We start from the raw sequence: 23,831 nt of genomic DNA, 5'->3' as shown, positions 1-23,831 counted from the left end.
ATTAGCATCACATGTTTTATCTGGCAAGTGATGTGGCCACTACCGAAATAAAACAGAATTTTTCTACTAAAGGACAATAATACTGCATTTTTTATTCCAGTCTAATTAACTTTTTTAGTTGTTTTTCAATAATTTATGATTCAGTTGTGCACACATATAGAGAGAAACACAGATATGTTACTCATGAACTGTTCTTCAAGAAACATGGCCAATACTTCATTTGTAATGTAGGTCTTATAGTGATCTTACATACTTAAGGAATTGATTGTGACAATCAAGTTTCATGGTGGTAAAACTATTTTAGAAGTCATAACTGGTACAGAGACAGAGCAGCAAAGTTGTATATTTCTGTTTTAATGTAAATGCCAATGGAAGCAACTAAATGCTGCTATAAATTTTCATCTTTTGATATAATGGAAAGTATGAATATAATCTTGAAGAGCTGAATAATCTTGAAGGAAAGGTCCTTTGTAATTGTACCCTTTCATTCATATGATTTTTTAAACCTATTTTATACATACCTTAACAGTTCAATTTTATTTCACAGAAATGTATAGTGAAATACATATTTTATTTAAAATTTAATATTTTAAATTTGACAGTACAGATTAAACATTTTCACATTTCACATTATCTCTGTATGATTAAGGGCATCTTATTATCCCATTAAATGAATCTATAGATTTTCCCCAGTGAGAGACATTTGATTTCTTAGTCATCAAAATAAAGCAGCATCTTTTCCACTCTTTTTGTGTGTGTGCCATATTTTCATATTTCTTTCTGGAGAAGGTACATTTGGAAATATGTTATAGATAGAAACAGTTTAGTTTCGGTGGGTATTTCCAATTCTTCTGAAATTAAAATTCATCTGAAATCGACCAAAGCAGTAGAAACTATCCACTGGCTTCACAGGAACATTAGGCTTTTGTTTTCATTATAAAGCCATGTGTGAATATATGATACAGGTCTTCCCCTTCAGAGTCATGCAGTTTCCTAGTATTCATCAATATCATCTTTCATGTGCTTTTAGCACATTTTATCTATAGAATGTTCTCATATAAATTTCCATATTATGCATTGTATTGTTATTAAATGATAACCTCTCTGTTTTATTTGTATTTTGTGTTCAAATTTTGGTCATATGACATTTTCCTTATTTTAATATACTATTGACATTAATGTGAATCCACTGAAAACAAACATTATTTATAAAATATATAATTCTCAGTAAATTCTTATTGAAAAAATCAAGGAAATTTTTTCTTTCTATTTATGAATAAGACAAGGAAGTATTACGTGTCTTAAATAAAGCAAAATTAGATTTTTTTCTGGTGGCCACAATATTATCTTCTTCAGAACATATTTATGGGCATTATACTTTGAACATATCATAAAGTAGGTGGAAGACTAAAAGTCATGTAACTCACTGAAGGCCACTATTTCCTGTCACCAGCCTTTTCTTGACTCTCCTATTCCCATCTTTTTCATCTACAAATACCACTAAATAACTTTCACTTATAAAATCTGTGATGGTCTGTTTAAAAAGCAAGGCATTTTAAAACACATCCTTCTGAAATAAGAAGCTAAGTACACTTTTTGTGAACCACCACTAAAAATCAGCTAATATTACTCATGCTGCAATTTGAAAGGAAGGTAGGAGAAAATCGTCTCCTCTCTGCCTCTGCTTAACTCACCCTTGGGAGCACAGAAAGCACCAGAGCACAATGGAAACGGAAAATTCGTGACTCTCATCACTTAATACTTCAGTCTTGAGTGAACCACAGTCATGATTTTCCAACAACAGTCTGTCACGAAACCAAGGAAATTTCAATTCAAAAATCATGCTTTCAAAAGTGTGTTTGCTTTGCTTAAACTGATGAAATTTGTCATTGGAACAAGATTTTATGCAAATAGGAAGGCTTGATTGTTACATTCTTCTTTTGAGAGTTATCATAAAACTACAGTGCAGAGTCCAGAACTGATTCTAGCGAAAAGAACAAAGCAAGAAGCCTACTAACAAGAAAATAATACCCCAGCACTCTGGAGGGTGACACAGGAGAATGAAGAGGTTTCGGTTAGCCTGCAGGGCACAACAGACTCTGTGTCAAAGCAACCTCAACAAAAGGCAAAGATGCTCTAGACCTGCCTCAGCTCTGTGAGGCACCCCTCCTTGTGATAGATGTTTGAACATGGAAGATTTTGGAACTGGGTTCCAGGTTAGCTTAGATGTATTGATTGACCAATGACAAGGCTCAGAGTAAGTAAACTGAGACACCTTAATGTTCTTTCATTTCAATGCTAGGTGAATCAAATAGCCTCACAAATCTTGGTAGTATGGTATATGGTTCAGAGTAATTAAAAGAAAAATCACTTTGTTGAAATGAATATTAGGCTGTCCTTGTTTGGTGGTCTGAATTTCATATGGTGAAAGTTCTTTAGAATGGAACCTCCTTCATAGTCATCAGTGTGTAAGGCCAAGAATGGAGCTATAGGGCTCAGTCACTGCTCAGGAGAATGGGTGCTGGCTATTCATGCCAAGTCAGGCAGCAGGGAAAGCCTTCCTGAAGTGGATGCCCTTCATAAACTTTGCAAACTCTCAAGGCAGAAAAGTGGCTGGGTGCCTGTCTGAGGAACTCCACCCACCTGGGCCTGTCCTAGACTTCCCTAATGGCTCTAAGGGTCATTTTCTAATGAATGTAACTGTTATTCCCAGCCCCAAGGCAGGAGAGTGCCCAGGCCCTGCCCTGTAAGAAAAATCCCACTAGTCCTTGAGCTCCTCCAAGTTCAGGTCTTGAAAGTCCACCAGTTTTCACCCTGGAAATCTCCATCCTGGAAACTTCTGCCCCCTAGGAAATCTTATATAAGCCTTGCCTACTGCTCAATTCTCTGTTGATTTTTGAGATTTCCTGCCTGATATAATTTTGTCATCAGGAGAATCGAAGAAACAAAAGAAGGGCAGAAGGGAAGAAGGAAAGAAATGGACCTACCCAGGCTGAGGTGCTCCTCACCTCAGCTGGGGATAAGTTCCCCTGGGAGTTGAAACACTAATGAAAACAAACAAACAAACAAACAAACAAATAAACAAAACAAAAAAAAACACCTCCTGATCCATAGGCAGAGAGGGGGGTAGGGACTGACAGAGCCTGGCATGGGCTTTTGAAACTTCAAAGCCCAACCACAGTGACACACTTCTTCCAACAAGGCCACACCTTCTTTGACAAGGCCACACCTCTTAATCCTTCTGAAGTTGTTCCACTGCCTGGTGAATAATCATTCAGATGAGCCTCTGGGAACATTCTTATTCAAACCACCACAGTAAGTAAAATCAATCGGTGACTAGAGCCATCTGAAACACAATTGTTAGCCACAAGAAAGAATCATAGAAATATGAAAGTTGATAGCTTACACAGTCAATTTGGTGGATGTAGTTTTATTTTTATTTAGATGAAAAGCTTATGAGTCTGATTTTATCACAGAATACGTGATTCTGTGATACTTTATATTTTAATGAATTAGTTGACTTTTTGTTGTGTGACTGTATCTATGTTTGTGTGTGTGTGTGCATTATATCAGCATGTGTGTCCTTACAAGCATGTAAGGATGCTAGATGTTGAAGTTCATGTCTTCTATAGTTACTCTTCACTTTATTTTTTGAAATGTTCTATTTTTCACTAACCCCAGGGCTTGATACTTCAGCTAAACTGGGTCATTAGAAAGGCCTTGGAATCTTCTTTTCTCTAACCCTAGCTTTGGGCTTTGAAATGGGGAATCACCATGCTGGCATTTTTGTTGATGTTAACTATTATGTGGGTTTTTAAATATAATATTTTTTATTAATCACTGAGAATTTCAAAGATGCATATAATGTATTTTGATCAAGTTCATGATTAAGGTTTATTAGCTGTATGGGCTTTGGAAGTCATTGATAATTTATTTCACAATAACAAAGCCTCAAACACATTGCTGCCTTAACTAATCCAAAATTATATAACCTATCACATTGTTTCAGGTGTTTTGATTTTCCCACATGTGTCTTCCTTTGAGCACCATTTTCTATTGCACTCTTGTTATAACTCTGTTCAATCTTGTTGGGTCTTCTCAGATCTATGCTACTAATGATTATAATTATGTATTTGCTTTTCCTTCTGTATTTTGAAGATCACTTTATTTTATTTTTTAAAAATATCATTTTTTAAACTTATTATGTAATTTTATTTGTTACAAAATACACAAATATTAAATTTTCTTTCTTTCTTCCTTTTTGGTGTGGGGATTATTTAGACTTTTTGCTGCACATTTTGGATAATCATTGTATCATTTAATTTTATCTTCCTTCTTCATGGCAGATGTTTAAGGAATAAAATAACTATTATTTATTATGATTTTATTTATTATAACTTTAATGAATTGTGAATACAAAATAGACATATTTTATTCATTCATCACAATGATGTGAATTGGCTTCCTATTAAAACAGCATTTCATGACTCTAACTGCACATTAGAGAAGATATGGTTTGACTTCAATCTGACATTGTAGCAGCAATGTTAGCACATTGCTTTCTACATTGTCAAAGTCGTTTTTCTTCATCTAGAGAATAAAGCCACAAAATTTGTTTTGCCATTCATTCATTCATTCATGCAGCTGTTTATCTTCAGGCATGGAGATGGTACCCTAGGCCTTGCACATGCTAGGGCTATGCTTCTGCACAGAGCTACATCTCCAGTACACAGACCTGCACGTCTCAGCTATAATGATTGTGACCGCCTGGATTTTTAGTTAAAATTATATCTGTATGATGAGAATTATGGTTATGTATTTACCTCAAACCTAGGATGCATTTAATTTAGACTAGGCTTGGAAAACCACACTATGCTTACTGCACCTACACAATGTATTTTTTTCAAGTTTCTCTTTAATGGATATTGCATGACCTGTAACAGGAAAAAAAAAGTCTTGATTCTCAAAAGCTCTATAAAAAGGAAAATTGTTTTTTTTATTATTACTAAAGTAACATGGATTCAGAGTTGAGTCATAAAGGAATTCGTGTGGGCAGAATGGTCTCTATTTCTATTCTTAGCTCAATGGCAGAGTAGAGAAAGTAGGCATGCAACTGTTAGCTCAGTTGAAGTCAAGACCTGGCCTCTTAGGCGTCCACAAGAGGAGATACTTCTTTTGTAATGTGTTTAGAAAGGAGTGAGTCTTAATTTTAGAAAATGTCAAGGTACTTAAAAAAATGCAGAACCTTAAATGAAAAGATTTTCAAATATGTCTGTTAAGATAAAATCAGTACTTAATTTCCTGATCACTTTGTCTGTTTTGTTGTTGTTGTTGTTTTGTTTTGTTTTATTTTGTTTTTGCATTGGTGTAGTCCTTTCTATACCTTATATAGAAACGTCTTTATATCAAACTTTCTAAAATTACCACCCTGGAGATACATACAGACAGTTGTGAACTGTCCTTTGAGTGCTAGGAATTGAGTCTGGGTCCTCTGGAAGAGCAGCCAGTGCTTTTAACTGCTGAGACTTTGCTCCAGACCTTACAGTCTTTCTATGTGTAATTGTTAGTTTTATGTCAAATTTATATAAGCTGGAATCATTTGTGAAGAGGGAGTCTCAGTTGAGAGAACACTACCACAAGATTGGCCTCTTAGAAAGCCTGTAGGACATTTTCTTGGTTGATTATTGATGTGGGTGCACCCACCACACTGTGGGCAGTGCCACCCTGGGCTAGTGGTCCTGGGTATGATGGGAGACCATGGGCAGCAAGCCAGAAAGCAGCATGTTGTTTCTATGACCTTAGCTTCAGCAACTGCCTTAGGGTTCTTGCCTCCGGTTGCTGCCTTAACAACCTGAATGATAGACTACATACTGTAAGACCAAACAAAACAAAGTAAAACAAAACAAAAACAAGTTTCCTTTGGTCATGGACGTTCTATGACAGTAGTAAAAACACTAAGACATCATGTGAAAACTTCTTTTCTTTTGATCTTTATTATATTTTTTTAGCTTGTGCCCAAATCATAGCTTTAGACAAAAGTATGAAAAGAACAAACACAATCTTCCAATACCATAGGAAGCAGTTCTTAACCCTTTGCTTTTATTGTTAATTAAGTATTTAACAAAGTTTCTAAACCTTCCTGATGAAAGTCACCATATACATAATTTATAATAGCACACATTTGGCTTATATTCATTGTTTATAGTAAAATAAAAGACAGAAATTAATTTGATGGAAAATAATTTTATTGCTCAATATTTAAAATAAAAATTGAAATAATTTTTTAATTGAGGCTAGTAAAGTATTTTCCTGGATTTTTCAAGGCCTTGGGTTTATCACTGTCTACCCCCCCCCAAAAAAAAACAACAGAAAGAAAGAAAGAAAAAAGTCTTTTTAGTCATTTTAAATATTAACAATAGAATTAGCAAAAATTCAATTGTTATGATTACAGCTATGTCATTATTATATAATAACTTATTGCTGACATACTAATCACACCTTCCTCTTGGAGTTATTTTGCTCTGACTGAACAAACGCAGGCTTCCCGAGAAAAAGAAGCACAGAGTGTAGCTGCTGGCGAGCCTGGTCTGCACCGAGGATCATATCAGAAGTGTTGATTTGTGGACATACAATATTACTTCATGTAAGTCTCTCCAGGAAAAGGCCATGTGTCAAAGCACTGGAAGAAGGAACAGCTACAAAAAAAATGTTTATTTATGGCTTTCAGAAAGATGCCTTTGGTTTGAGAGACTACTGTTTAAAAAGAAATTTTATAGAAGCAAGGAATTTCCTTCTCCTGTTCTCTGTCTGAATCTCATTAGTTAAAAACAGAGTCTGTTCCTGGTAACCATCTTTTAGTGCTCTTCTTGCATCTCAGGAGCCAAAAACTTGAAGCAAATTCTGGCTGCAATAGCTCTTGTAGTTTGGCCATGCATGCTGATAAATTATTAGGTACAGTTTTGATTTATTTGTTCCTTTGAGAAGTCATTAGTTCTCCCTTCTACAGTGTTTATATGTGAGAACAAATGGAGCAGGGTTAATTATAATGTTTTGAGCAATAATAAACGGTTGTTGAAGCCAGTCCTTCTGTTTGTTATTCTAACACAGAGTACTACATTTTCTGGCAAAAGGATGCTGAGTAATTAATAAAAACAAAAGCTGATAGTGTAAGAAAAAGCAGTGGGAACTAGTGTTCATTCAGAAACAATCTCTGAATTTTAAAATCCTAGTTCTTCATGAATACTAAAGGTTTGGCAGCAACTATTTTGCTTCTTATTATCCAAAATACAAATTATTATTCTGGCTATCATATGGGACTAGGATATAATTTTAAGCAGTAGCATACTGGTTTAATTCTTTCTTCTTCTGTGAGTTCCATAATAAAAACTGTCTTTTTCCATATCTAGATTAGAATTATTTTTGAATTACAGATGGAAAGTAGATGCTGTCCTCTTAAAAGCCAAGCTTAGTCCTTACAGTATGATAGAAACTGATCAATAATAATATTAGCAATACATTGTCATTATTAGTTTATTAATTACTTTATATTATTAAATATTATTAAATTAAACATTATTATTTAATAACCCCCCGAAAGGACCCTATTGATATCAACTCTGAACTCAATATAGTCACTTCTCCGCTTTAAGACAAAAATATCAGGTTTACTGAGAATAGATTGGTGGTCCTGGGAAGATTAACAAGTCTCTTGGTTATGTATAACTTCATCTTCAAGATACAGATAGATTTATTGCTTTTCTGTGAGAATTCATTGTTGAGAGGTTTTTATTAATGAATTGAAGGATGGTATGACCCTCTAAAGAGTTGACATTAGCAAAAGTTCCCTGAGGACAAAAACATACTAAGTTGATGATAGACCAATCATTCCATTAAAAGGTCTTTAATTAATTAATTAATTAATTAATTAATTAATACTGGATCTGAAAATCATGATAGCAAATTTACACTTAAATTTATTGACTTTTCAAAAAAGTAGAAAGATCTCAGCAGAGCAGAAGAGAGTCCAGTAATTCAGCTTTCTCTACAATTGTCTCACAAAATCCAATCTGCTGCGTCCAGTCTGGTCACAGATTTTGAACAGCTCTTGTTCTAGGGAGCTCAATATATATAATATATATTGACTGAATAAGAAAGTGTCCTTTTGCCTGATGACTGCTCACAGAGGTTCCTGTTTGAAGATGTCAGATGTCTAGTCTTTACAATGCTATAAGGTGACAAAGTATGGAGGGAGCTATAAATGACTGCTGAAGTGAGAGTCTGTGGGTTTGTATTGAAGGAGCTTGTGAGCTGTAGAATAATAATATAAGTACTATTGCCTGTTTTTTATAAGTTAATAATTCTAAAGAGTGAAAATTTAACATAATGTGAGATAACCATCACGCACATCAGGTCACTAGAGTGGCTCTTCAGGTTATCTGTTTTGGTATTCACCACAGCTATCCTGGCCTGGCCTAGCTGAAGAACACACACACACAGGCACACAGACACACAGACACACACACACACACACACACACACACACACGCACTTCTGACATATACATATTTACACATGTATATTTATATATACTTATATGTGTGTGTGTGTGTGTGTGTGTTTCCAAATCATTCCATGTATTTATGTGTATGTACATATATATGTGTATATATCAGGTAGTCTTCTGATCAGTGAGATTATTCTTTTGTTTTTGCTTTTGTTTTTTTTTTTCTTTTTTTAAATTTTTTTATTAATTTATTCTTGTTACATCTCAATGGTTATCCCATCCCTTGTATCCTTCCGTTCTTCCTTCCCTCCCACTTTCCCCTTATCCCCTCCCCTATGACTGTTCCTGAGGGGGATTACCTCCTCCTGTATATGCTCATAGGGTATCAAGTCTCTTTTTGGTATCCTGCTATCCTTCCTCTGAGTGCCACTAGGTCTCCCCCTCCAGGGGACATGGTCAAATATGAGGCACCAGAGTTCGTGTGAAAGTCATACCCCTCTCTCCACTCAACTGTGGAGAATGTTCTGACCATTGGCTACATCTGGGTAGGGGTTTAAAGTTTACCACCTGTATTGTCCTTGGCTGGTGCCTTAGTTTGAGCAGGACCCCTGGGCCCATATCTGCCTATCATAATGTCCTACTTGTAGGTTTCTAGCTGTGGTACATATACACTATGGAATACTAGTCAGCTATTAAAAACAAGGAATTCCCTAAATCTGTGGATAAATGGATTGAGCTAGAAATGATCATAATGAGTGAGTTAACCCAGAAGCAGAAAGACTCAAATGGTATATACTCATGTATATCTGCACACCAGCCCAAGGGGCATGTCCCATGAAAGCCTTCACTTACCAGGAAACTGGGACAGAGGGGAGGACATCCTACTGGGACTCTAGATGAGAGAAGCATGGGAGAATAGCAAAGTAGAAGGATCCAGAGGGTCCTAGAAACCTACAAGGAGATTATTCTTATAATATGCATTGTCAAAGGGTCATGAATGAAAAGGTTGTCTTGTTCCCTAGAGCTCTTTACCCTATCAGATGAATAGAAAATAGATGTCATGAATAGTCCAGAATGAAGGCACTCAGGAATATATCTGTATGGTATTAGTCACTCATCTATTATGTATGAACTAAAAATGCATTTTCAAAATAATAAAACTGAAAGTAATAGAGCACAACTTTGGGGCATTTGAATAAGAAATTGCAAATGTTTGGTGGTAAAATCAATCTAGTGGAGTTGTATAATCGGGAGCTGATTTTGACTTCTTAAAATTAATAGTTTTTAAAAGAAAAATTAAAAAATTTCCAAGTGTAACATCTTACTTGCTGCTTGTATGGTAAATGTAAACATCATTCTCTGAAGCATTTTTACCAGGAGAATCAAATCATTGAAACACCACCTTCTGTAGAATGTATTGACATTTTCGTCTACTTTGAAGGTAATACATTTCAGGCTTTCATTTCTCACTATTCTGGAGTCTTGGAAGTCTAACATTTAAGCTTCATTGGATTGTCTGGCTCAAAGTTGGCAGCTTATTGCTGCTGTGTTCTCACATGAAAGAAGAACAAATGTCATAAGAGCTGCGATCTCACCCTCAAGGCAGGTCACTATCGTAGCCTTAATATCTATACCTCCCAATACAAAATCTTGTGGGCCAGGTCAACACATAACCAGGGAAAGGGGCCTCACAACAAAGGTCTAGTGTTTCCTTTGGAATCACCTAATATGTTCACTCAGATGGCTGTAGCCAAGGCTACAAAGCATGAGCACTTGCAACAGGCCTGGGCCCTGGGCCCAGTGCTTAGTAAGGAAATATAGGAGAAAGCATGGAGTGAGGAGATCTAGACTCCACCACTTACTGGGCTTAACTCTCTCAAATTCTCTGGCTGCTTATTACAGTTTTATTCTGATCTTAATTGATAGTGGGTTGGGTGGCAACCCTGCTCTCTTCTGCAAGGTTTTGCCATTGAGTTGGCCTTTAAATCCATGATGACGGAGTGTCTACCACTAGTTTTCTTTGTTAGGCTGAGAACGATATACAAACGAACAACAAATATTATTACAAGTCAGGTAACACTTGATAGATTCTCATGAAAATGCTTCAGAGGAAAGGGGGAAAGGATTAACTACGGCAGTTAAGGTGTTGTACAAATGAGCTACACAAAGCAGAGCGGACATGGTTTTAGATGGATGCAAAAGGTCACCTAAACGAACACTGTGCTATTTTTTAAATTCTGAATAAATATGGCACATAGTATACACTATTCTGCCCTCTAACTGCTAAACTGTTTTGTTAATGTAAAGCCCCAGGCATGATTTATGATGCCTATAAAAACCAAACCTAGAAAAACATTCTCGAATGGACAAACACTCACATACACAAGGCGGCAAGTGTTATTTATACACAAGGCAAGTGTTTCTGTGGCTTAGCTTTGAGCTTTATGTAGATCAAACCATGGTCATGTCAATTACTAGTCCATGTTTAGCACAAGAATATATATCCTAGTTTTAGCAGATAGATATAATTCTATAGATACACAAGGTAAAATAGATAAGGTCTTTAAAAGCCTCAGAGACCTACAGAATGTGGTATTTAAAGATTTTTTTTTAATTTTTAAAAATTATTTTATTTTTCTACATATACATTTATATTATTACACATATGTACAATAGATTACCTATAGCAAGAAGGACAGTGCACAATCAGGAATTATATAAATGTTACATTTTTAGTGTTTTGGCTATTTGTATTTGACAGCCTTGAAGAAGACATCTTTCCTATCTTGGTGCATCTAAATTTCTGAATGTAAATCAATCTCTATCACATAGTATCATTATCAACTTAGATCACCTATCTAGACCTAAAGACATTATAACCCCTAAGCAATTAAGCTTCATTGTAAAACTAAGCTCCCTGGTCTTCAACTCCCTCAGAGACTTGAGAAGGTGTAAACTTGATTACATGAGTGTGCTGGAGTGCAGGTTAGTACCTTCCCAAATCAAAAGCTGGCAGAGTCAGTTTCCTACCTGAACAGTCACCAAAACTCTCTATAACATTGGAGCATGTTCTTTAGCCTTCTGGCCCAATATATCTGACAGACATATTTGTGAAGCAGGAACTATTGAGGACTTGCTTACCCTGTCCTGGCAGAGTTTGGTCGTTGACTCTGCCTGCATCCAAGCTTGCCAATTTTTAGGCAGAATTCTGTCTGTGGTAGAAATGAGGACCTTTTTCCCAGTGGTTTATTTGCCACATTTGAAGCCATCTCCATAAGCAATTTCTTTGAGGTAGGCTGGGTGTGGCCAGGAGTTAACCTATCTCATTGTCAATGAATTTTTAAAGTAATAAGAACATTTTTAAATGCCATATTTTGCATGTCTCTGAGATTTTTGAAGATGTTTCCTTTCTATAGTCATATCCATCTGCTGTACCCAAGATGTATATTCTTGTGATAAAAGTAGACTAGCAATTGACATGATCATGATTTAATCTACTAACCTTTAATTTGTATAACTTATTTCTCCTAAACAGCTTGATAGCACTTTCAAAACATTGGAAGTGAACCTTGTATTATAATTGAGTTATATGGGTATAGTAACTCATATTAGATTAGATATATTTATTTATATACATATGTATATATATGTGCACATATTTATGTATATATACATATAAAATGTGTGTGAAGAATAATCTTACATGTGAATTCTATACCACTGTATCTAGAACTTATTTTGCCTCTCTATATAAAATTCTATATTAATGAATTAAAAATATTACTATTCTGCTACTAAAAACAAGGAAATCTTGAAATTTGCAGGCAAGTGGATGGAACTGGAAAAGATCATCCTAAGTGAGGTAACCTAGACTCAGAAAAACACACATGATATATACTCACTCATAATCGGACATTAGCCACATAATACAGGATAACTACACTACAAAACAGAGTCAGAACATCAACCAAGGACCATGTATGATGTGGACCTAGACCCACTGCTTGGATGTAGTAGCAGAGACTCCTGGTGGATCCCACGCATGGAGAGTAGGAACTACTTCAGGCAGGTACTCTGGCCACTGAACTTAGAAAACTTCCCCCTGGCAAGATGGCCATGCCAGGCTACAGAGGAAGAGGTTGCAGCAAATACAGATGAGACTTGATAGGCTGAGGTCAGATATTAGGGGACAAGGGCTTTCTTGTCTGAGTAATAAGTGAGGGAGGGAGAGGGAATGAGGGAGGGAGGGGGAACAGGAGGGAGTGAGGGAGGGGGATACAATCAGGATGAGAAAATTTAAACTGCAGAACAAGCAGGTAACTTATATTGCTAATCCCACAATATGAGACTAACTGAAACGTGAATGTCTAGGTATAAATAATGATTCTTGTAGACTAAAGAACCCCTATTAATAACTATTAGACGCCATTCTTCATATGGCATGACTGAAGATTTACAGATGTCTTCTTTTCCTGCTCATACAAAGAGTAGAAATCCAGCCTTAATTGTTCCATGCATCACGCCCACCTTTTGTGCACTTAGAATTTTAGGACTATATAATACTTGTGAGAAATTATGTGCTTTTAGAACAAAATAAACAAACACTGACATTGAATCAGACATGACAGGATGTATTCCTCTCAGCATACTGGACATTGCTATCCTGTTCGGAGAAAGGGGTTGACAAGAAAGAAGGGGGAATGTAGAAATGTACAGGGAAGATAGAACAAAACATAGAATAGAGAGTCTATTCCACAACTTAAAGATGTTTTTATTCTTCTAAGGATTCTTTGACAACAAGAGAGGTTAACTTTTGTCAACACCCAGCCTACTTCAGTGAAGATTATGAGCATCAAGGAACTTCCTTAGGGAGATGGCTTCAAATGTGGCAAACAAGCCACTGGACAAAATGTCCACTTTTCTGCTATAGACAGAATTCTGCCGTAAAAGGGCAAGCTTGGATGAAGGCAGAGTTGACGGCCAATCTCTGCCTAGACAGGCTAAGCAAGTACTTGATAGATCCTGCCTTGCAAATATGTCTGTCAGATATATTGGGCAGGAACACTGAAGATGATGCTCCAATGTTAGAGAGAGTTTTGGTGACTGTTCAGGCAGAAAACTATCTCTATCATTTTTTTCCTTTTGGAAGCTGCTAACCTGCATTTCCTGTTCACTCAGGTAGTTAATTTTATTCCTTCTTAGTTTTACAATTAAGCTTAGTTGTTTAGGGGTTAAGATGTTTTTAGGTCTGGATAGATGTTTTAAGTTAATAGAGATTTGATATGCTAGATATTGATTTTCATTCAGAATTTTAGACTCACCATGACAGGAAAGGTGTTTTCTACAAGTTTCCCAGATACAAATAGCCAAATCACTATGGATGTAACATTTATATAATTCCTGATTGCTTTATGGTTCTTCTTGCTGTATGTAGTTTATTTTATTTATGTGTAATAATGTAAGTGTATATGTAAAAAAATGAAATAAAATAAAAACCTTACAAAAATACATAGAAGTACCTACTGAATATTGAGAGTGGGAGAGATAAACTTCCAACAGAAAGAACACAATTGGTTACCCAATATTATTGCTTATTTTTTAAAATTGTATAATAATTAAAATAAAATCTTCTTCAGTGTTTACAAAAAAAATTGAATGATTTTTTTTCTTATGAGATAAGCCACAAAAATTAGGTTTCTCACAGTTTAAAAATGCTTTAGAAATCTGTGGTCAGCAACTGATAATTTTCCTGCACACTTTTTCTAAACCATGCCTTCCCTGAAGCTCTAATGGAAAAAGAAGACTATGCCGGAGGGTGCCACCGTGCTATGCGCACAACAGCAAGCACAGAAAAGCTAACAGCTTCTGATGGTGTGAATTTGAAGCTAAAGTAAGGTAGGTAAGATGGCTTGCCTGGCTGTGTAATATGTTAAGGGAGGCTTCATGGACAGGGTGTGACCGAATTAGATTGCAAACCTAAACTATAGAAGATTGTAAGTGATTTTGTTAAGTAAGCAAGGAATAAGTCATTTTAAGTCTAAAAATGGACATAAACCTAAGCCTAGGGTGCTATGTAAATACTCTATTTCAAACTTCTGAAAAAGAGACCAATGCCTATGGAAGTGGTAGTGACCTTTGAATCAAGAGGGGCTACATAAAGCTCACCTATCTGTTTAATACGTTGTGAGGATGTTTAAAAAAAAGGATGTGATAAAAATTGCTATGAAAATGGTCAAAAAACAAATTATTAAGTTGAAGAGACTAGGTGGGGGTTAATTTGAAGAGAGGAAGGCAATGTCAGTAAGTTGAGAAAGATAGAACCATTAGGCGATTCAGCATTTAACTTGCAGACTAGAGCATTTTGGTATGTTGGTGATGAATGCAGCAATTCCCACGTTGAACAGGGCAGGATCACACCCTTCCTGAAGGCACATAGAGTGCTTTGCTCCCCTTCTTCCAGGAGGGAGGTCTGGGTTAGTGCTCGCCACCTGTGTTCTGTGTGCTGTATATCTAGAATAGGGAAATGAGAATTTATTAGTCTGTTTAAGTGATTCTTATTTCTTAGCATTTCTCACTCTAGTCTTCCATACTTCACTTACCTAGAGTCCTCACATCTATCCAGAGGGTCCTAGAAACCTACAAGAAGAACATTATGATGGGCGCATCTAGGCCCAGGGGTTCTGCTCAAACTAAGGCCCCAACCAAGGACAATATGTGCAATAAATATCGAACCCCTACCCAGATCTAGCCAATGGACAGGACATTCTCCACAGTTGAGTGGAGAGTGGGGACTGACTTTCACACACACTCTGGTGCCCCATATTTGACCATGACCCCTTGATGGGGAAGCCTGGTATCACTCAGAGGAAAGATAGCAGGCTACCAAGAAGAGATTTGATACCCTATGGAAATATAGAGGGGGAGAAGGTCCCCCTCAGTTACAGTCATAGGAGAGGGGAGTAGGGTGAAAGTGGGAGGGAGGGAGGAATGGGAAGATACAAAGGATGGGATAACAATTGAGCTGTATTATGAATGAATTAATTAAAAAAAAAAAGAAAAGAAAAGAAAAAAGAAAGATTTCCCACTCTAGAAACATGCCTTTCTCACTGCATATGATTTTGAAGGAGTTGGTTTTTTTTCCCCTAATTCTTTTGTACATCCAGAATAGACATATTAGGCTATGCCATTAGAAAGCACTGTCTCATTATTTTCGGTGGAACAGAGATAACAATGTTGTTCTGAATAGCTAAAAGCTGGGATTTGTAAACTTGGAGACTAGTGAACGAGGGGGAGAGAAGTCACCAGTATGAGAGAAGGCATAAGCAGGTACAAAGAAATTGAAAGGGATCCAGTCTGAGGCACAGAGAGGATATTTTCTCACCTCTTTGGACTTTGGACCTTGGACTCTTGTGTATATTTCCCAACCCTTAGGATTGCTGACTTTTTCCAGTAATCTCTCCAACAAATATTTTTTCTTCCTTTTTTTTTCTTTTGCCTAAATTAGAGAGGGTCCCTTTGTTTTTAAAATTAAAGTTGCTTTAAGTTATAGGTGAATTGAGATAGTCACTATGCAAAGAAAAATATTAAGAAACTAATGAAAAATGTGAACATTGATTGAGGTTTTGTCAACTAAACTTTGGCAGCTGAAGGCCTACGAGTGGAAGGAAATATCTGGAAAGAGCAAGTGAAGTGATCAGTAAATAGACTTGGAGACAAGATTTTGTAATATAAACACAAAAGAGAAATGTTTTTACATAGGAGGAGAAGGGTGGAATAGGTTGACAATAGCCAAAAGGGAAAAAGGAATTTCAAATATGAGGTGTGGATAAGTGCTTAATATTGTAAAAAGGTTCAACAGCATGGGGCCTGATAAAAAGCTATTGACTTAGGCAAACAAAGGAGTCCTGCTCACTTTGGTTAAGGATAAAGAGTCTGCAAAGTTAGAAGGACATTGCTTAAAATCAGGGATAAATAATGAATGGAAGAAGGCTTCTTTTGCTAATTGTGTTAAGAGATCCAAAGGAGACGGTAATTACCAGAGGTCATTTCGTTAGTTTGACAAGTGTTTGATCCTACTGTATGTGACATGTGAGATAAAGTTACATGATAAAATAGACACAGCTTCCCTGTAAATTACAGTCTAGTAGGGGAGGCTTCTAAGGTAAGCCTGTAAGAGATACAATTAGAAAAACAAAACCCCACATGAGTATTCTGCAGTTATTTTGGCTTTATACTGACACATCAAGTTTTGCATGCCTGGATAAACATGTTTACACACACACACAAACACACACACACACACACACACACACACACACACATCATATAGTCTAAGATAAAGTTTGAACTTCAAAAGCAAATATATTGCCTTTAACTTCTTGTCCAGCTGTGCAAGCCAACTTCCTGGACAATTCTAATGTACAATGGGCTATCCTGTCTAGGACATCATTCCCTGATCAACAGCTTAAGAGTTAAGTCCTTATAGGATGTCCTCCCCTCTGTCCCAGTTTCCTGGTAAGTGAAGGCTTTCGTGGGACATGCCCCTTGGGCTAGTATGCAGATATAAGTGAGTATATACCATTTGAGTCTTTCTGCTTCTGTGTTAACTCACTCATTATGATCATTTCTAGCTCAATCCATTTATCCACAAATTTTGGGAATTCCTTGTTTTTAATAGCTGAGTAGTATCCCATAATGTATATGTACCACAGTTTCTTTATCCATTCTTCTACCCTGGAGGGGGAGACCTGGTGGCACTCAAAGGAAGGATAGCAGGTTACCAAGAAGAGACTTGATACCCTCTGAGCATATGCAGGGGGAGGAGGTCCCCCTCAGGAACAGTCATAGGGGAGGGGAGTAGGGGGAAAATGGGAGGGAGGGAAGAATGGGAGGATACAAGGGATAGGATAACCATTGAGATGTAACAAGAATAAATTAATAAAAAAAAAAAAAAAGAGTTAAGTCCCTGTCTTACTCTTACATGAGAAATGAGCAATAAAAGGACTAAACACTGTCATCCAGACAGAGTGACATTGAGAACTGCTGAAACAGAAAGCAGCATTCAGATGAATCACACTGGAAATGCTAGTTTGCTGATCTTATTTTCCTAAATATGAAAACTATCTGTATGCTTTCTCTTCACTTAAATGTTCTTTTCTAAGTAGTAATATAAAGCTTTCTATAAATGGGATATTTTAGCCTTTGTAACAGCACACATTTAAGTGTCTTCTTTTTCCAACAAAGGAATGCCAAGAATAAAATTCTTCAGTTGGGAGGCTCCTATTGATAAAATGCCCAGATTACATTTACAGATATTGAAGAAGACCATTCTGAATTACCATTTCATTACTTAGCTACTGTCTCTGTATTTAGTAACATTAAATGTCCATTGTGTTCAAAGGCCACTGAAACCCTGATATAATTTTTCTAATATTAATGTGGGGTAAATATACATTTTAAAAAATAATGTTTTTACTAATTCTTTTTAAGATTTCATACAGTGTATTTTGATCATATTCACCCTATGCTCCCACCCTTCCCAGATGTATTCATTATCACCTTCCTAACTACCAAAACTGGAGTTTTTTTTTTTTTTCAATCAAATCCAATTTGTGTGTTCAACTAATCTGTGAGTAGGGCCTGCCCTGGAGTGTGGTCCATTCAACAGAATCACACCATTAAAGAAAACTCACTCTCCTTCTCCCAAAAGCAATCAACTGCCAATAGCTTTTCAGCTAATACTGGAGCTTGGTGTACACCTCCTAACACCCACAGGCTAAAATGTTGTCTGGGTTGAACTTGTATGGGCCTTGTGTATGTTGTCACAACCGCTGTATGTTCATGTGTGCATCTGCCAACTGTGTCTGGAAAACATGCTCCTCAAAGTCACGCAATAATTCTTGTTTACAGTCTTTCTAACTCCTCTTCTAAGAAGACCCTTCTGCCTTTGTAATGTGTATATCTCTACTATGCATAGAATAGTAAATCTTTAGGAGATATTTTAATATTATATTCATTCTGTAGAATAATAACATAGGGTTCTCCCTTTGGGTCTATGACCTACCTCATCATAGATTCTTAAGTCTGTTAACAGTGCCCAGAATGGATTCCATGTCATGAAGAAGGCCTTATAACCAGTCAGAAAGTGGTTGATTACTCCCATAATATTAATGCTGCTATCATATCAGTGGGCATATCTTATGCCAATCATTGTTGTAGATTCCAATGGTCACATCTGTGTGAGAAGGAAGACCTAATTACTAATTCTATCCATGTATGGTAGAGGAAAAGGAAGTTCACTTTATGAAAATAGAGGTACATATGGAAGGATATACTGGAAGAAAATCACCTCAGGTAAATTTGTTCTACTCTTCAAGTTATATCACTGATAGCAATGAGAAGAACAGTAAGAAATCTGAAGGTCCATCTATTCACATGATTAGTGTAGTGATGCTAGCGCTCACTGAGAACTTCAGTTGGACCATTCAATGCACTTCTTGGGCTATCTCACAATATGACAACAAAGAAAGAGGTGTAACATGTATAACCTTTAAAAAATCTGTCCACTGAAGGCATTAGATTGTTCTGTTTTATTCACATGCCATTGAAGCTCTAAGGAAGTAAACACATACTGTACTATTAATGGGGGAAGTGTCAAAGCCACTCACATGGCATGAAGAAGAGGTGGCATGGCATTTTTAATTTTGCCTCCAGTTTTCCCAACATATTTTGCCTTGAATTCTGATGTTACTAAAGATAACAAAATATTGGATACAAAATAAATACAAGTACCCTGAGCAAGGATTACTGGTTCTACTTATAAATAAACAGTCATGGCTGTTGTGTAGCTTGTATCAGTTTTAAAGTCACTTTATCTTTCATATTTTTAAGATTTATTTTTATTTTAATTACCTATGTGTGTATGCCTATGTCTGGGTATATACAAGTATGTTCAGGTGCCTGTGAAGGTCAGCTGCTTATCCCCTTGTAGATTAAATTAAAATATGTTTGTGAGTTGTCTGAGGAAGGTGTTGGGAATCAGGCTTAGATCCTCTGGATTAGGATTATTTGTTCTTAACCCCTGAGATAGCTCTCTACCCCTGCATTGTATCTTTCAAGGTGAGAAAATTGTTAGCTTCAATGGAGTAGAATGATTTAATGTAGCAAGAGTAAACTTTTAATAATATTTATTATTTTAAACAATTTTAATTGAAATATATTTTTATTATGTTCTTCCCTTCCCCCAAGTGCTTCCAGATCCTCTCCTCCTCCATACCTACCTGATTTTAATTTTTCTCAAAATACAAATAAAAACCCAAGACAACATCCACATCCCCAAAACAAGAAAGCAAAATAAAACACCACAACACACACACACACACACACACACACACACACACACACACACACACACACGATAATTTGAGATGAGAGGTTTTTGAGAAACACATACACAGACATGAAATATTTCTCTTAAGCACATTTACCTTAACTAATAATAATATATAGTAATATACTTGTAACGACTACAGAATGCTGATTATTTGGCATTCATGACTCAAAAATTCAAGAGTCAACTTGAAAGCAGAATCTAAAGCATATTCTTTTGGAATAATTATTTTTTTTCTATAAAGACTTCTATTTATTAGCTGCTTATTGAAAAGTCTATTTATCCCTTAAGATCCAGCTCAAATATTTTCCACTCAGTTTCCATGGCACTAGCTGTGCTACAATATTCATCACACTTCACTCTATTTCCTGTGAGAGTTAAATTTCCTCTTGCCTCTCTAGCCATGGGCTCAACTGGGGACTCATCAAACTAATGACGAAAATTTCTTCAATGTTGTAACAATCTGATGAAAAAGTAACTTTGTTCTCTGAGAACCACCTGTCATAAAATCCTCTGTCTCCACATCTAGTCCATGTGTACACAGGCAGACTCCATAGAGGCACCACAGCCTTCTGCCAGTATGACACTGGGGCTGCCACCTGTATCATCTCCTATCAAGCACTATGGTCTCTGCTGCTGTTCAAAGGAAAAAAAAAAACATGTAAAATGCACCATACAGAATGTCCATGAAACTATGAAGAGGCATGGCAAACAGATGGAAGGATTCTTATCTCCTCCATCCTTTGTATCACTGTTCACATCTGCAACTCTCTTACCACTCTTACACTTCCAGAGGTTTTTTTTAATAAAAACTAAACCTTCTTGTTATTCAGATATGAGATCTCTCCTAAAAGGCTCCTAAGTTAAAGACTTGGTTGCCAGCTGATGTAACCGGGCAAGCAATTGGATTCTAAGGGCTCTGACTAATCCTCCAGGGGCTGGTCAAACTGTAGCAGGTGGTGCATGATTAGAGGAAGTAGTCAGTAGGTTTACGCCTGTGAGAGGTATGCTTCCCAGACTAGCTCTTTGTTTGTCTCTCCTAGGGCACTATGTGGTAAGAAAACTTGCTCTACCAAGGCATTCCTTCCTATAACCATCTCTATCACTTCAGGCCTTCAGTAACAATAGACTGAAATCTCTGAAACTATGAGAATAAATATTTCCTCAAATGTTAACTCACCAAAATCAGATTCTACTCTATGTACCTTCATTCTACAGTTTTCCTGGGATTGGCAGGTAACACCTTCTCTAATTGCTCATTTTTAGGTGAAATAACAATCATGTATCTTTATATAATCCCCTCATATTTAAACACATCTATAATGACAACCAAGTTTCTACTACAAACGTTCCATTACTAAAACCAAATACCTAAGACAATTCACTTAAAAAGTGGAAAGGTTTGTTATGGCTCACAGTTTTACAGATTCCAACACGGTTGTTTAGTTTACTGATTTCATGTCTCTAGCAGTGCATTATCGTGTGACTTCATGGCGGAAGAAACGCATTCACCTCGTGGCCAAAAATGAAACAAGGAAGAGGCAGGTGTTGATGTTGTTAGAGATCTCATAGTCCCCTTTAAAGAACAAGCCTCTAATAACTGGATGACCACTGGTCAATTGTACAGGGATGAGCTTTAAACGCATCAGCCTTTGGGGGAGATTCTGCATACAAACTGTGGCACATGCTCAGACACTCTTGACTACCAACTAGCTAAAGAGACTTTGCACACTTTTTAGTATCAGGAATTTTATGTCCTTGAGCACATAAGCCAAAACTCACTTTCTTTTTTGCATTGAATTGAGAATTTTAAAATTACATATTTATCTAGGGGTGGTTGCACACCTCTGTAATGCCAGCACACAGGGAGGCAGAGGCAGGTGGATCTCTGGGAGTTCGAAGCCAGCCTGGTCTACAAAGCAAGTCCAGGACTGCCAAGGTTACACAGAGAAACCCTGTCAGGAAAAACAAAACAAAACAAAAACAAACAAAATTACATATTTAAACCAACTAACACATCAACTCCTTAACTCAAAAGGACCAAATATTTAAGTTGTAGTAAGCTTGTACACCATGACATTAATGCACTCTAGCATTATGATAACCACCAGATATTATATAACCTTTATATAAGAAACAAAACAGTACCCCACAAAATAAGAAAGCTATGAGACATTTACTCACATGAAACTCCCTTCCCACTTGCTATCACTTTGTCATATAGTTGCAAAGCCAAGGCTCAACACCTCAAATGTTTTATGATGGGTTGCAAAAGCAACAAACTCCTTTTCACCCATTGTTAGAGATATCATTTATTATACTTGAAAGCAAATTAACTTGTCCTCTCCTTTTAGTGATGCTTTGATTGGAAGTTGAAATGTTCCTTCCCAATTTTCATATATTTAAGGGTTGGTCCTCAGGTGGCTGCACTATTTTGACTGTTGGTAGACTTTAGGATGGAGGAAGCGGGCCCCTAGAGATGCACCTCTGGGACTGCATGTTGTCCTAGTTCCTCTGTTTCCCCCATGATTCTTGTTGGACAGGAAGTGAGAAGCCTAATGCTCTAAATTCCTGTGCTACTATCCTAATAATAGTCTGAACCCTCAGAAGGTATGGGCCAAAGCAAGTGCTTCTTCCCTTCCATCTTTTTCTGTGAAGCATCTGATTACAGCAATAGAAAGCCTGACTAATCAGGGCTAGGAGGAACAGGGCTGTCCTACTTCTAACTACCAGTGCTTTTCACCATGCAAAGGTCTTTGAAAAACAGTCTTAGTCCTACTAAGGGTAACGAATGCCTCTCCTCATAACACAAGCAGAAATGCAGGAGAACTGTGGAACATGTCTTTACACAGGATCAAGAATTAAAGTCATCTCCCATACCTAAAGCTATAATTTAGAAACTAACACACAAGTCACCAGGTACATGACTTAGGCATCTCTTTAACTAAAGGCGGGAAATAAAGGAATGGCATGGTTTTACATTAGTCTTATGAGTTAGTGCTAATAAACAAAATCATTCCTGAAACATGTTTTAGACATTTAATATTGCTATGCTAATTTGCACCCCAAAATTAATATTTTAATACTTACATGTAAATTGTAAGTCTTTCTAAAGCTTTGTGTACTACACCTTTAAAACACAGGAAAATCTATGTGTAGTTAAGAAAAGTATTAAGTCACTGCCACTTTATACCCCAGGCCATAAAAGTGGTTCAACATTAATAATTTAAAAATCTGGCATGGATGGGCTTCAATGACAAATAAGTACATATAAAACACAATTGGATCTGAGGTTCTGTTTTGCTTCAGCCTTACACAGTATAGTTATTTTCAGAAAACAACAAAAACAAAAAATGTCATCATTGGAAGGGCTTACATTTTATGAAATAGTGTCTGGGGGAAATTTACCAAAGATAAATAACCAGTATTATCCTGAATAACATGCTGGCTTGATGGTGGGATTTTTTTTTTTTCTTTTCTTCAGTGTGAACAAGAATGCTACTGTGAAACCATGGAAATACACTGACCTGGCCCCCAGGACCATTTTACTGTTAACTCATTCCCTTTCCTTATACAAAAGAGGATGCTATTACAGCCTACCCTTATGTCTTCCAATCGTGGAACTTGTTTCAGCCACTTTCCATAAGGAAATAAATCACTGCATGCTTCCCTTGTACTGAATGTACTAAAAGGAATATTGGACAAAGAATGAAGAGAGTCTGTGAGTCATTTCCAGTTTTCAATGCATTATGATGAACAAGGGGGCAGAACCCGACATGTTTCTATTTTACCTACATTTAGTTAAGAAATTTATGAAGATTAAACAGGAGATGATGAGTGTTTCAAACGAAGCTACTGAACTTCAGAATTCAATAAACATATCAAAATTGTTTTTTGTCAATTAACATATCTTGCAAAAGAAGAGGAAAAAAAAAAAGG

The sequence above is a fragment of the Acomys russatus genome, chromosome 15 (assembly GCF_903995435.1).
Source record: "Acomys russatus chromosome 15, mAcoRus1.1, whole genome shotgun sequence".
Lineage (NCBI taxonomy): Eukaryota > Metazoa > Chordata > Mammalia > Rodentia > Muridae > Acomys > Acomys russatus.
Note: the sequence above shows the minus strand (reverse complement) of the source record.